Source organism: Petromyzon marinus, chromosome 53, assembly GCF_048934315.1.
Source record: "Petromyzon marinus isolate PM22_M1 ecotype Great Lakes invasive population chromosome 53, UKy_Petmar_22M1.pri1.0, whole genome shotgun sequence".
Classification (NCBI taxonomy): Eukaryota; Metazoa; Chordata; class Hyperoartia; order Petromyzontiformes; family Petromyzontidae; genus Petromyzon; species Petromyzon marinus.
In genome coordinates, this window is record NC_133719.1 from 3,699,986 (window position 1) to 3,716,685 (window position 16,700).

Consider the following 16,700-nt stretch of genomic DNA (forward strand, 5'->3'; position numbering starts at 1 on the left):
TTGTGTGAGGAGCTCACAAATCTTTGAAAGATCTGGGCAAGGTCCCATCGGTGAGCTCCTCCGGCAGGCAAGGCTGAGTTGGCTGGGTCATGTAGCCCCCATGCCCAGCCACCGCATGCCGAAACAGCTTTTGTTCGGCCGAATCGAGGGGGCTAAACGGGCGCGGCACGGGCTAGATAAGAGATGGAGTGATGTGGTACAGGAGGACGTGAAGCTGAGTGGACTTGCCGATGACTGGTACCAGCGGTGTCAAGATCGGCCTCTGTGGAGGAGGCTCGTGAAGGATGCTACTGGGCAGTTTGAGGCAGTCGCCCTCAAACAACAACGGAGGGTGGAGGAGCGACACTCACAACAACGAGCGGAGCGGCGGGTGGCTAAAGCACAGCAAATTGGCACAGTAGGGGGCACAGGTGGTGCATCAGCCAGTCATCTCAGTCAGTCGACCCGTGGCATCTGGGTCTGCCCTGTGACCTCCTGCCAGCGGGTGTTTTATACTTCACGTGGCCTCAACGTGCACATAGCCTGGCACAGGTGTCGTGGTGACTTCACCGCCGCTTAGTGGCGAATGGCGGTGGTTGTTGTGAGTGTGTGCGTGTGTGTGTGTGCGTGTGTGTGTACGTGTGTGTGTCTCGTGGGTAATGGTGGTGACGTGATTAGCGCGCTGCGCCACGAACCTGGCGCCCCGAGGTCGACTCCCGCTCACGGTACAACACCAGTGACGATTTTCTGAACCGGCCATGGTCGACTTTGCCTCAAATGGTTACCTGGTAGCCGGGCCTGATACTGGCCACTCATTCCACTTGCTCTTCTAGGGGGGTTTCTTTGTCTCATGGGGAACGGTAGTGTCGTGGGTGAATCAACGAGTGGGTGGGTGAGTGAATGAACGAGCTAGTGGGTGGGTGAATGAATGAACGAGTGGGTGGGGTGAATGAACGAGTGAACGGTTAACTCGAAATGCCCAGGAACCTTCCCGCACCACTGTTTTTTTTTGTTAATTCATGCGGGCATCTGTAAGGGGCGGGGTGAAAGAAAAAAAACCCCATCGTATAACCGCGCAGGGGCGATGATTAGGGATGACAAATTCCGTCGGTTGAATTACGCGAGAGCAGCGGTGGCCCTAACGCCAGCGCGACTCTTATTGAGCGACACTTCGGGAGGGGAGAGTTGCGCGAGTGAGAGATGGAGGAGAGAGAGAGAGAGGGAGAGAAAAGTGAGAGAGTGGAGAGAGGCAAGAGAGAGACGCCGATGATCGCGCTGAGAGACACTGAGAGAGAGACGCACACACACACAAAGAGAGAGAGAGGAACATGGCTAGAGACATCGTATTGATGTTCATTCAGCAGTGGGTTGACCATAACGCTGATTAAAAATTAGAATTAGGACACACGTTGATGAGAGAACATTCGCAGATTTCAATTACATCATTCAAGTGGCCTTGGGGAGGTCACGTTGCGTGTGAGGGCTGATGATGATGATGACGGCTGATGGCCTGGTATGATGGAGTGGCAGCTCAAGGAGCGAATCTCGGTCCAAGAGCACAACTCTGAGTTAGTGGCTGGTCCGGTGTGTACTCGGCAATGGGGAGACAAAGGCAGCCGTGTCATTCATGGTGTATGGCCATACTTCACCACACTGGTCAGTACGTGGTTGGTGAAATCGGAAACCCCAGAATCGGTTAATTGGATTTCACTCGGGCCACTAATGTTAGCCGTGGGCGCGAATCTAACTCAAGTGTCCGGGTGCACGACACTGCGCCAATGTTCCCGCCGGTGTGCTGATACCGTGGGAAAATAAATAAATATTTCACCGGAATTGTGTTTCACTTTTTATTCTATTTTGTAGCAAAGCTGTAGTTTTCAATATCTGAATCAGCAAGGAATGATTGCTTTAGTCTATATATATGTAGTCCACTGCAAAGGCAAAGATCCCTGTGTAGCCTTCAACAGCATGTCGGGGCAAGTGCTGTAGAGAGAGCAGCAACGATGGAGGCCACCACAACACCGGCTTTGTCTTCCCAATGCTAATGTGTCCAGATACCCGAACATCCAATAAGATTTATTAAAAAAATGTGCAGGCTTGTGTCGACCCAATGCAATTCAAAATCGTTTTTTTTTTATTGCTGTTTGAATCAGATCGCAGTGTGAGTTAGTTTGTGCGCTGTCGTGCACCGCTCCTCCACCCGACACGGCCAATTGGTGAAGTTGTCACGCGACAGAACAAACGTGCCGTCGTCACGAGGCTGCTCTGCGGAGCGATGCACGCAACATTGAACAACTGGATGACGGGCGGTTCAGCTGCTAGTTACAACCAGCATCATCAGGCAGATGCCAAAATTGTACATTCTGGCATCTGACCCACAACGCAACTATGAATCATCATTAATTATTATCATTTAACTAATATATGTTTATTGCCGCATATGAGACTCAATTATAAACGTTAAACAATGTTTTATTTTTGACCAGGTAAGGCCCCACTACGCTACGTAGCTCTTATTCAGAAGCGAACCCGGCCGCCGCAAAATGTTCTAAATGCGTGATTCTAAATGTGGAGAGAAAACCGAAGGAGCCGGAGAAAAATGCACGTGACTGCAGGGAGAGACATTCAAACTCCCAATATACAGCAGCAGGCGCCAGGGTCGGGATCGAACCTTCAACCTCCTGTATACCAGGCCAGGTTGTTAATATCTCCTATCAACCGTGATGTTGATGAGAGAGATAGAGAGAGAGACACACACACACCACAAACTCCCAATATACAGCAGGCGCCAGGGTCGGGATCGAACCCTCGGCCTCCTGTATACCAGGCGAGGTAGTTAACATCTCAGAGCCACCGTAGCGCGCCTCACATGTGTAGTGACGTAAATGGAGTAACTGTGGCGTCTAGCGCTAGCTACTGTCACAAGAGTGGAACTGTGCGTCTTGGGCCTCTCTCTGGCACCAGAGTGGGTATGGCATGGAAGCGGGCCCTAGGGGGCATGGTTCTTGTGATGGTCAGAGAGAGGGCAAGTAAGGACGTCACAGTCTGGGTGACCCCGAGAGGGCACGTGACCGGGACAGGGTAGCGAGGGGCCGCAAATGGTGGCTTGACGGACACGTGGTGCTTGGTCGAGAACCTTCTGGTGAGATCCAGAAGGGGGCGTGGCCGAGGGCGGAGCGAGGCCACGCTCAGGGGCATAAAGCGGGGGGTCGCGAGAGCAATCGCGGCTGTCTGTTGGAATGGAACCCGTCGGTGCTACGTCTCTTCGATCCTCGAATCCTCGGTCTTCACGTTCGGCTTCGTGGGTCAGGCAGTGTGTTACTGACTGATCCGGTTACGTAGTGACCTCGTTGTGGTCTAGTTAACCGAGTGTACGTTTATGCAGTTACCCTGTTGGGGTGTTATAATAAACGTGTTGCCTCCTAGTTCTAGTGTGTGTCTCCGTGGAAGAACACCATGCATGGAACGCGGTCAACCGTCACGTCGCTCGCACTCACCGGAACCACCCCACGGCTCCCGCCGCATTGATCATCGGAGCCACGGCCCAAAGCGAGACTCGCGCACTCTGCGTGCGTGTGTGTGTGGGGAGCGGATAGTGGAGAGGTTTGCGCGATGCACTGTGAACCATGACGACCCGGGATCGATTCCCGCTCGCGGCCAACACCGGTGACGGTCCTGGGTTTCACCTAGGTCGACTCAGCCTCAAATGAGCACCTGGTGCGATGTGTAAACATCGCCACTGGGGAGACAAAGGCGGCTGGGCGTGGTGTTGGCCACCCCACCCCTTCGTGTGCCGTGCCGGCCTTAGTAGGTGCTCGCTAACAGCACTTGCCCCAACAGTCTGTTACTGGCTATCCGGGGGATCTTTGTCTTTGTGTGTGTCTCTCTCTCTCTCGGGCAAGTTAATCTGTCAAGGACCCGGGCGACCCGTGACATCATCAGGCAGAGGCGCCTGATGAAACCCAGACACGGTGAGTAATGAGCTATTAATGCCCACTGTAATTAGACTAATTTGAAATGACTGGGGGAGGGTGGTGGGTGGCGGGGAGTGTTAAGGGTGGTGGGGGGTTACTCCGTACGGCATGTGTAACGTGGAGGGGTGAGGGGCTGGCTGTAGAGACCCCCCACCCCACCGCCCGCTCCCCACGTGCAGCGAGTTACCTAACAGCCCCGCGTTGATTCTCCACCGCTGGATGAAGAAGGCCTCGCCGAACTCGCAGCAGCGATTGGCCCCAATTGTTTCGCTCGACCGCAGCGGCTCGACGGAGATGACGCACGGCGAGGCGGAGCAGTCAAATCAGAACCCCACCGACTCCTTCCAGCTCAATCATCCCGTGCCGGTACAGGGATAGCTCTCACTCGCCGCCCACCCCCCCCCCCCACTCAGCTAGGCCACGTGGCAGCAATCTTCACGCGCCACCTCCCCCCCCCCCCAATTCTCGCTCGCAGGGCCACGTGCTGAGTCACCTCGTGCCGCACAGGGACAGCTGCCTCTGGGGGTGCTGCCACCCGCCCCGCCCAACGCACCCCCCCCCGCCGCCGCGCCCCCCCCGTTTCTAACGCGTTGCGATGAGACTTGATTCTAAAACTGGCATCGCGTGGATTGTGTACACCGCTTGAGAAAGGGGCGGTGTTCGTTGCGCGGTGCGTTACGAAACCTGGCGACTCCGGGTTGGATTCCCGCTCTCAACGCCAACACCTGGTGGCGATTATCTGAACCGCTCCTAGGTCGACTCAGCCTCAAATGAGTTACCTGGTGCGGTGTGTAAACATCGCCACTGGGGAGGCAAAGTTCGGCCGGGCGTGGTATTTGGCCACTCACCGCCTCGTGTGCCGTGCGCCGGCCTTCATAGGTGCTCGCTAACAGCACTTGCCCCAACAGTCTGTTACAGGCTACACGGGGGGCCTTTGTCTTGTTGCCCACCTACCGTTTGTGCTTGAGAAGGGAACCAATTGGGCATGGACGTTTCGTATGGCGGTTGCAGCCAGCGGCCACCGGGGCAGGCAGCCGAGAATTCCCTTCGCTTTGGTCGGTCATCACGCGACGACTTCGTGAATTGACTGTGTCGGGGTGAGTGGAGGGGCTTACGACACGCGTTGGACTCACGCGCCGATCTCGCCCGAGCATCGAATGTTTTCACAACAGCGTTCGGGGCTGCGCGTGTGTGGGTGTGCGTGCGTGTGCGCGCGCGAGACGCGTTTGTAAAAAGGGGGGATTCCTTTTCATAAATGCTTCGCACTGTACTGAAATTACGGCCCATTATGCAAACGACACATTTCTATTACACTTCAATTAGGGCATTAAACGTGAAGGCTGCGCGTGGCTGCCATTGACAGCGCACGCTGCGCGAACGGGAGGCGCCCTCGACATCGCAAATTCTCGAGGCGGATGAATTACGGGCGAAATGTTTTGAAGCGAATCTAACCGTGGCATCGAGGCATCGCGCGTGCGACGCAGTCCACCATACATTGAGGGAACAAAAGTATTTGATCTCCTGCTGATTTTGTACGTTTGCCCACTGACAAAGACATGATCAGTCTATAATTTTAATGGTGGGTTTATTTGAACAGTGAGAGACAGAATAACAACAAAAAAAATCCAGAAAAACGCATGTCAAAAATGTTATAAATTGATTTGCATTTTAATGAGGGAAATAAGTATTTGACCCCCTCTCAATCAGAAATATGTCTGGCTCCCAGGTGTATTTTATATAGGTGACGAGCCAAGATTAGGAGCACACTCTTAAAGGGAGTGCTCCTAATCTCAGCGTGTTACCTGTATAAAAGACACCTGTCCACAGAAGCAATCAATCAATCAGATTCCAAACTCTTCACCATGGTCAAGACCAAAGAGCTCTCCAAGGATGTCAGGGACAAGATTGTAGACCTACACAAGGCTGGAATGGGCTGCAAGTCCATTGCCAACCAGCTTGGTGAGAAGGTGACAACAGTTGGTGCCATTATTCGCAAATGGAAGAAACACAAAAGAACTGTCAATCTCCCTCGGCCTGGGGCTCCATGCAAGATCTCACCTCGTGGAGTTGCAATAATCATGAGAACGATGAGGAATCAGCCCAGAACTACACGGGAGGATCTTGTCAATGATCTCAAGGCAGCTGGGACCATTGTCACCAAGAAACCAATTGGTAACACACTACGCCGTGAAGGACTGAAATCCTGCAGCGCCCGCAAGGTCCCCCTGCTCAAGAAAGCACATATACATGCCCATCTGAAGTTTGCCAATGAACATCTAGGTGATTGAAAGGACAACTGGGTGAAAGTGTTGTGGTCAGATGAGACCAAAATGGAGCTTTTTGGCATCAATTCAACTCGCCGTGTTTGGAGGAGGAGGAATGCTGCCTATGACCCCAAGAACACCATCCCCACCGTCAAACATGGAGGTGGAAACATTATGCTTTGGGGGTGTTTTTCTGCTAAGGGGACAGGACAACTTCACCGCATCAAAGGGACGATGGACGGGGCCATGTACCGTCAAATCTTGGGTGAGAACCTCCTTCCCTCAGCCAGGGCATTGAAAATGGGTCGTGGATGGGTATTCCAGCATGACAATGACCCAAAACACACGGCCAAGGCAACAATGGAGTGGCTCAAGAAGAAGCACATTAAGGTCCTGGAGTGGCCTAGCCAGTCTCTAGACCTTAATCCCATAGAAAATCTGTGGAGGGAGCTGAAGGTTCGAGTTGCCAAACGTCAGCCTCGAAACCTTAATGACTTGGAGAAGATCTGCAAAGAGGAGTGGGACAAAATCCCTCCTGAGATGTGTGCAAACCTGGTGGCCAACTACAAAAAAACGTCTGACCTCTGTGATTGCCAACAAGGGTTTTGCCACCAAGTACTAAGTCATGTTTTGCAGAGGGGTCAAATACTTATTTCCCTCATTAAAATGCAAATCAATTTATAACGTTTTTGACATGCGTTTTTCTGAATTTTTGTTGTTGTTATTCTGTCTCTCACTGTTCAAATAAACCTACCATTAAAATTATAGACTGACAATTTCTTTGTCAGTGGGCAAACGTATTTTTCCCTTACTGTATGAGCTACGCTGCGACAGCGAGGGCTATCGTTGTTCAAGCCAGCAACACAGAACGTGGACATTCATAGCGAGCTATAAACTATTTTAACGGTAGACTATTTTTGCTTCTTCTATTTTAGCAGGTAAGGTCCACTGAGATATGTGGCTCGTTTTCAGAAGCGACCCGGCTGTCACGAATGATGGTCCCAACGCAAGTGGCTTATCGTCGTGTGGAAATGTAGAACAGTCCAGATACTCTAAAACAGGGGTCCCCAACCCCCGCGCCGTGGACCGCTACCGGTACCATCATGGCCTGTTAAGAACCGGGCCTCACAGCAGCAGGAGGTGAGAGCGGTGAGTCCGCGCGTTCCCCGCCTACATTATTTTATTATTTACCACTTCCGTCCGCGCCTCTTTCCCGCACTGCGCACTTGTCTCAGTCACGTGGTGTTGGTAAGCCCACAAGCTAACCCCTAGTAGCCACAATGAGTAAGCCCACAAGCTCTAACCCCTAGTAACCACAATGAGTAAGCCCACAAGCTAACCCCTTTAAGCCACAATGAGTAAGCCCACAAGCTAACCCCTAGTAGCCACAATGAGTTAGCCCACAAGCTAACCCCTAGTAGCCACAATGAGTAAGCCCACAAGCTGACCCCTAGTAACCACAATGAGTAAGCCCACAAGCTGACCCCTAGTAGCCACAATGAGTAAGCCCACAAGCTAACCCCTAGTAGCCACAATGAGTAAGCCCACAAGCTGACCCCTAGTAGCCACAATGAGTAAGCCCACAAGCTAACCCCTAGTAGCCACAATGAGTAAGCCCACAAGCTCTAACCCCTAGTAGCCACAATGAGTAAGCCCACAAGCTCTAACCTAGTAGCCACAATGAGTAAGCCCACAAGCTCTAACCCCTAGTATCCACAATGAGTAAGCCCACAAGCTCTAACCCCTAGTAGCCACAATGAGTAAGTCCACAAGCTAACCCCTAGTAGCCACAATGAGTAAGCCCACAAGATCTAACCCCTAGTAGCCACAATGAGTAAGCCCACAAGCTCTAACCCCTAGTAGCCACAATGAGTAAGCCCACAAGCTCTAACCCCTAGTAGCCACAATGAGTAAGCCCACAAGCTCTAACCCTAGTAACCACAATGAGTAAGCCCACAAGCTCTAACCCTAGTAACCACAATGAGTAAGCCCACAAGCTCTAACCCCTAGTAGCCACAATGAGTAAAAAAAACAAACGTCACTGGAGAGCTTCTTTGAAAAGCGGTCCCTGGTGGCAAAAAGGTTGGGGACCGCTGCTATAAGAAGCATGTTTCTAAGTGTGGAGGATCGGGAGAAAAATCCACGCGACCACGGGGAGAACATGCAAACTCCAAATATACAGCAGGCGTCAGGATCGAACCCACGACCTCCTGTTTACCACTTGGTTTGGCAGCAGGGGTCTCACTCCGAATCAGTCGTAGCGAGCTATAAACGATTTAAACGATGAACATTTGTTCTATTTTACGACGTAAGGCCCACTGATATATTTGCTCGTTTTGAGAAGCCACCCGGCTATCCCAAATGATGTCTCGCTCGTTCTTTATCTCTCCAAGTGGCCATGTTTACACACCGCTCCAGGCAGTCGCTTGAGGCTGAGTCGACCTAGGCGAGGCCCGGGACCGGTTCAGGAAATCGTCACCGGTGTTGTCCATGAGCGGGAATGGAACTCGGGGTCTCCGGGTTCGTAGCGCAGCGCGCTAACCGCTACACTACCGCTCGCGATGCAGCACACACACACACAGGTATATACGCACAGAGACCTACAGAGACAAACACGTATGCACGTCCAATATATATATTTTATATATATAAAAGCGTAATTACAGCTGCGTTACTATAGTGAACTTATCATCGTCGTAATATTTTTTGCTAATTTTTTTATTCATAGAGTGTTCAAAGTGAAATAAAGAAACCCCAACAGGCTCTGTTAAGAAATAAAATATTTATTCCGGGTCAAAACTATATACCAATGTCACATTATAAGAAGATGAAGAAGAGAATGTGCCTTCAGACAAACGTTGACACGCGTCGAAGAAGAATAAGAGATGGAACCCATTGTTTAAACCACGGGGGGCGGCGAGGCGAGAGGGGGGGAGAGAGGGGCTCTGCCCCAGAGTTCAAGTGATCGACGCGGCGGGAGGACTGCCGGACGCAGGGAACCCGTGATGCGGTCGGTGACACTGGCAGACCCTGGAAAGACGTGGCTTCCACCAAGTCGCTAGGAAATCCGATGTAAAAAAAGTGTTTCGTAACTATAGATTGTTGTATATAAAAGTTACCTTGTGTGTTTTGCGCCCGTGTGTATTTTATTTTTCCCCGATCAGCTGTAAAAAAAAAAACTGTTGCTGCTGAGTTTGTGTGCTATGGAAGTCGCCCAAATAGACAAAGATCCCCCGTGTAACCTTAAAATTGTTCGGGGCAAGTGCTGTTAGCGAGCACCTATGAAGGCCGGCACGGCACACGAGGGGGTGGGTGGCCAGCACAACGCCCGACCGCCTTTGTCTCCCCAGTGGCGATATATTTTTTGTTACACACCGCACCAGGTACTCATTTGAGGCTGAGTCGACCGAGTGGAGGCCCAGGACCGGTTGAGATAATCGTCACTGGGTGTTGGTGGCTGTGAGCGGGAATCGAACTCGGGCTCTGCCGGGTTCGTGGCGCAGCGTGCTAACCGCTACACCACCGTTCCCCAACATCAACAACAACCGCCATTCGCCACTAACGTCACCACGGCGCTTGTGCCAGGCTATGTGCACGTTGAGGCCACGTGAAGTGTCGGACGCCCGCTGGCAGGTAACGGGGCAGACCCAAGCAGGTGCCAAGGGTTGACTGACTGAGATGACTGGCCCGATACACCACCTGTGCCCCCTACTGTGCCATCGCTCCCTATAAAGACAAAGATCCCCCGTATAGCCTTAAGAGACTCTAGGGGCAAGTGCTGTTAGCGAGCACCTATAAAGGCCGGAACGGTACACGAGGGGGTGGGTGGCCAGCACCACTCCCGACCGCCTTTGTCTCCCCACCGCACCAGGTACTCATTTGAGGCTGAGTCGACCTAGGGGAGGCATAGGACCGGTTCATAGCGCAGCGCGCTAACCGCTATACTACCGCTCCTCACACACACTCACACCCACACACGTATACACACAACCCCCCCCACACACACACTCACACACAAACGCATCTCGTTTGTCGGTCAACAGCGGCGTGATGCAAGAGAGAGATTTGTGGAGTTTGGTGGACGACCACGAGAGAGACGAGAGGTACTAATCGGGGGTCTACACAAACGGAGAGCCGATAAGTTTAAGAAATTAAATTCGACAAAACAAACAACAAAAACAACGAATTGATACACTTTTTGCGTTTGTTAAAGTCAGACGAGAGAGAGAGAGAGAGAAAGAGAAAGTAATACATTGCACGTTCACCATTTACAGCCCCATATTTTGGTATATTTGAAACGCCACCACCATTTCAAAACGCAACTAACGTCAAGTGTAAACTAGTTCCTTTTTTTCACGGAGAGATTATAAAACATTGAAATTATTACGATAAATGGTTATCGGTGGGTTAACCCAGCCTGCCTTTCAAAAATAAAAAAACAAACAAACCTTTAACTCCACTTACGTTGTGAGCCCAAGCGCCGAACATCGCTTGTCTTCAGACGGCCGGACGATGTCTCGAGCGAACACCGCGTGACTCTCTCTCTCTCGTGGTTGTTGTACAAAAAAAAAGAAAGCAACCACTCCCAACGATGCCCCCCTCTCACCCAGCCCTGGCACGAGAAACGGGGGGCTCAGCCCCCTGCCGCTGACCGAACGCCAATGCGTCGGGTGTGAGCGGCAATAACTCCAAGCCGCGTCAGTTGAACAACGTTGCAGGCTTTCGCCACCAATATTATTAATAACAAAGGGTTTTGGGTTAGATGGCGTGAGTATAAATAACGTCGTAATCCCCCACCACCCGACACAGCCAGTTAGTAAGGGATTTGTCCCGTCACGTAAACAAAACGCGACAAATTTGTTACTGCTTCAGCCCGGCCTGTGTGTTGGAGAGTAAATCCACAACATTTACAACTTGAGTAGTACGACGTTTCGCTGGTAATTACATCAACCAGCATCATCGGGCGATTTGCCAGAAAAGTGAAGCAATCTACCTGCTTCCGGTGTTAAACTAAGTGTGTTATAATAAGTAAATAATAATTTTGAAATTCTTAAAATTATTTTAAAACGTTGCTTTACCGGGTAAGGCCCACTGAGCTATACAGCTTCTCCTTGAGAAAGCGACCTGGGCGATCACAAATGATAGCTCAACGAAGTTGAGGATGCCACGGTGGCTAGGAGATGTTAACTACCTCGCCTGGTATACAGGAGGCCGTGGGTTCGATCCCGACCCCGACGACGCCTGCTGTATATTTGGAGTTTGCGTGTCTCTCCCTCTCTCCGTGGTCGCGTGGATTTTTTCTCCGGGTCCACCGGTTGCACCACCTCCCCCCCCCCCCCACATTTAAAATCAACGTCCCGAGTTCAGAGCATTTGTATCTTGCTATAAATTTCCACGTGATAAAGCCACTTGATTGAGCTATCATTTGCGGCCAGGTCACCTCTGATAAAAAGAGAGCTACCGTAGATCACTGGGGCCTTATCTGGTCAAGCATAAAAAAAAACACAGTTTGGTGGTTTTAGTCTGAGTGGCTTATCACGTGGACAATGTATCGCAGCACAAAAAATACTCCAAACGACCCGGCCTCCCATTGAACACAGCAACCCTCTGTTGGCCCAACATCGTCCTGGAGGCCAGTGGCGGGTCCGAGTCGGAGGGAAGGGTGGTGGTGGTGGGGGGGGGGGGGTGATTGTGGGTGGCGGCTGCGGCGAGAGAGGGGAATGGGTGGCGATTCCTACCCCTGACCACCCTGAGACACAATGTCCACTTGCGCCCCTGTCTGGAACTGCCCCCACCACTCCCACAGCCGTCCGTGCTATCGACTCCCCTGCGTGGGTCGCGGTCCTGGGGCTCTGCCTCCTCTGGCCCGTGTCCTGGGGCCAGCCTCCCCTGGCGCAACGGAGGCGGTCAGACGCAGGCGGGACGTTGCGTTTTGCGTCCACGCCGGGTATCGTATTGTATAGAGTAATAGAGCATCGTAGTATTCTTGGTTATTTCGGAAAAAGCCACGGAGATAGAAAAAAACAAATACAAAATAATAAAATAAAATCCACTAAAAATTTCAAACTACAAATTAATAAATTGAAAATAATAAAAGCAAAATAATATGAATTGCTGCAGTCGCGAAAGTTTTAAGTCAAATTTTTTTTATAGAGCATCGCTTCTTAACCTTTAACTGCAGCCTTGCCACCCATTTGGTTCGCATTCGTGTTTAGATATATATATTTAAAATATATTTTTTGTTAATAAATACATAGAGGCTTGATGAAACAAAGTAAGTTGTTACTGAACTTGTCCGTGTGCTCAATTTGTGTTTTCGACGATTGACTTTCTAAAAAAGAAAAATATGTCCATGTCTCGCTTCCCCCAGGGGGTTAGCGTGCACCCCAGGTAAAGAAGAACCACAGCTACAGAGTCGAGCCAAAGGCGGAGATTATGTATTCGTATATATAAAGAAACAACCCAACATAATCGTCAACAGCACTGCATTAAAAGGACACCCCCCCCACACACACGTACATAATGGTCGACTTCTCAGGAAATGGCCATTTTTCATATTATGTAATAAAATGAAGGTCCTTTTGCCGAAACGTCGCCGATGATACATTTCTTTGTAAAGCCACAGTGCTGCTGACGAGTCTATTAATGTTGTTGTTGTTGTTGTTAATTGTGCGTGCACACAACCGCCAACGTAACAGCATCCCTACATATCATTAATTAAGTGATTCATAGATGTACACAGAGATCCATAGGCTCACACGGAGACCCATAGACTCATACAGAGACCCGTAGACTCACATTGAAACTCATAGACACAGCACTGAGATCCACAGACTCACATAGCGACCCATAGATTTACATAGAGACCTATAGACTCGCATAGAGACCCATAGACTCGCAGAGAGACCCATAGACTCGCATAGAGACCCATAGACTCGCATAGACACCCATAGCCTCGGACAGAGACCAACAGACTCACACAGAGAACCATAGACTGTCATAGAGACCCATAGACTCGGATAGAGACCAACAGACTCACACAGAGAATCATAGACTCACATAGAGATCCATAGACTCGTGAAGAGGACCACACGGGGACCTATAGATTCACACATAGAGACCCATAGACTCGTGTAGAGACCCATAGACTCGCATAGAGACCAACAGACTCACACAGATCTACAGGCTTACGCAGAGAGCCAACGAGCTCTCGCAGAGACTCACGTAGTTCGGGGACTGCGTTGTAATTGCACCGAATTGATAACAAGGAAATAAATAACAAAAACTAGAATGCACGGACGATTTCAATTGTCACGGGGGTCGCCCCTCTACTGCTGTAGGGCCGCAGCGTTGCCGGCACCGCGACGCGAAGCGGTCGACGAGAGACAGAGAGAAAGACGGAGAGAGAGAGAGACCAAAAAAAGCAAAAAAAGAGAGAGCGGGGGAGAGGGGGAGCGAGAAGAGAGAGAGTGAGAGAGAGAGAGGTGCAGATGCAGCACTTGTCGTAAAAATATATATATATATATATTTAATAATAAATTATAATAATATTACAAATATTATTGGTTCGTTCGGTAGTCACGTAGAAGGGAAACAACACAATAATAAAAATATAAAACGATAAAATTCTCACGACGTGTCGACTGCAACACAAGCAATCATCATCAGGTGTGAAAACCACAGCAAGAAAGAACCAAGAATATGAATCCCTGCAGTCACGAAAGCTTTAAATCAAAATTTAATATTACAAATATGACATAGAAAACATAGGGGGAACACAGACATGGAGTAGGGAGAAAGGGGGTAGAGAAAGAGGTGGGGGGGGGGGGGTAGATAGAGGGGGTAGAGAGAGAGGGAAGGGGTAAGGAGAGGAGAACGTGTAATCTATTGTGAAATATTTCATTAAAAAAGGGGGGGGGGGTTACATAAAGCAAAAGATAAAAAAACGAAATGATGAACGAAGCAAAGTGCCGACTACACCGAGCATCTTCTTGTTTCCTCTGATCGTAAAAATAAGAGAGACGGAGAGAGAGAAAGAGACTAAGAGAGAGAAAGTCGGAGAGAGAGACACTGGGAAAGAGAGAGACGGAGAGAGAGAGAACACCCCAGCCCCTCGTCTTGTTTAAACAGCTTGCAGATACCGGAGATATCAGAGGAATGGGGTTCCTAATCGATATTAGAGGGCTCGTGGAACAAGGTCGGCTCGTGGAACAAGGTCGGCTCGTGGAACAAAGACGGCTGTGGAACAAAGACGGCTCGTGGAACAAGGACGACTCGTGGAACAAGGACGTCTCGTGGAACAAGGACGGCTCGTGGAACAAGGACGACTTGTGGAACAAGGACGACTTGTGGAACAAGGACGACTTGTGGAACAAGGACGTCTCGTAGAACAAGGACGACTCGTGGAACAAGGACGGCTCGTGCAACAAGGTCGACTCGTGGAACAAGGACGACTCGTGGAACAAGGACGTCTTGTGGAACACGGACGGCTCATGGAACAAGGACGGCTCGTGGAACAAGGACGGCTCGTGGAACAAGGACGGCTCGTGGAACAAGGACGGCTCGTGGAACAAGGATGTCTCGTGGAACAAGGACGGCTCGTGGAACAAGGATGTCTCGTGGAACAAGGACGGCTCGTGGAACAAGGACGACTCGTGGAACAAAGATGGCCCGTAGAACAAAGACGACTCGTGGAACAAGGACGACTCGTGGAACTAGGACAACTCGTGGAACAAGGATGTCTCGTGGAACAAGGACGGCTCGTGGAACAAGGACGACTCGTGGAACAAGGACGACTCGTGGAACTAGGACAACTCGTGGAACAAGGACGTCTCGTGGAACAAGGACGACTCGTGGAACAAGGACGGCTCGTGGAACGAAACTTTAGAGATCCGCTCCAAGCAAACCGCTGATCGATCCGGCGCCAGTCGACGGGCGGCCCTTTCCCATCCCTGGACCCGAGCGGCACAGGGATCAGAGGGCGGGGAGCCAGCACCGCTGAGGACCCTGGGTTCCAATCCAGGTTTGTGTCACGTGGGATCAACCGCGGGTCTCAATCAAGCGCAGCGAGCTGATGGTCTCAAGACCTTCGGTTACCAAATGACTGCACACACAACCCCCCCCCTCCCCCCCCCCCATCACATCAAACATATTCGTGATGCACTTAATGTGTGTGTGTACGTGGAACTTCTTTCACACCATACGTAGCCAACCGTACTAACCGGAGGTGCGAGGGAAAGACAACAAACTAAACAGAAACAAAAAACTGTTCTTAAAGAAATTAGTTTGTCAATCTAGACGACGATTTCAAGGTGCGGCTTCCTAATCTCGGAAGGAAGAGCGTTCCAGACGGCCGCAGAAGGGCATCTGACAGCGCCACGCGATGCGATGACCAGCGGCTCTGTTCGATGGTGGCTTCCTACCTTGTCGAATGAAAATAATCGGGCTTGACCGTCACGTGACGAAAAATGCCCCCTTCTCAGCAGCAGGCGGGGAGAGTGCTGCCCTCTGCCAGCCCCGAGATTGGGATCTCGGGGCTAGCTCTGCGATATCCGCTTCCTCGGCCCCTTCTCCAACCACGGAGGGTCGCGATGCACTGTGAGAGTTCTGCGTGGCGCGGCGCGGCGCTGGTGGGGGAATCTGCACGGGATTGTGAAAACAAATATTTTTTAAAACGCGTGCAGAGGAGCAGCGTGTGTGTGTGTGTGTGCGTGGTGCAAAGACAAAGATCCCCCCTATAGCATTAACAGACTGTTGGGGCAAGTGCTGTTAGCGAGCAGCACCTATGAAGACCGGCACGGCGCACGAGCGGGTGGCTGGCCAGCACCACGCCCGTACCACGCCTTTGTCTCCCAAAGTGGCGATGATTCTACGCACCGCACCAGGTGCTCATTTCAGGCTGAGTCGACCTAAGGGGAGGAGGACCAGGACCGGTTCAGATAATCGTCACTGGTGTTGGCCGTGAGCGGGAATCGAACTCGGGTCACCGGGTTCCGAGCGCAGTGGGCTAAATGCTCCCTACGCGACTACTCCCCACGGGGCTCGCGCGTGCGTAGAGTGGTCATGTTGTGGGGAGCGGTGGCGCAATGGTTAGCGCGCTGCGCGGCAAACCCGGCGACCCGCTCGTGACCAACAACAGTGGCGGGATATCCTAAACCGGTCCTGGTGGGCCTCCCATAGGTCGACTCAGCCTCAACTGAGTGTCTGGCGCGAAGTAAACGTCAGTGTTTGGGAGACAAAGGCGGCCGGGAGTGTTGCTTGGGCTCGCATTCCCTCGTGTGCCTTGGTAGGTGCTCCCTAACAGCACGTGCTTCAACAGCATGTTCAATGCCGTGCGGAGGATCTTTTGTTCTTGTGTGTGCGCCTGTGTGTGTTTGTAGGTCGACTCAGCCTCAAATGAGCACCTGGTGCGATGTGTAAACATCGCCACTAGGGAGACAAAGGCGGTCGGGCGTGGTGTCGGCCACCCATCCCCTCGTGTGCC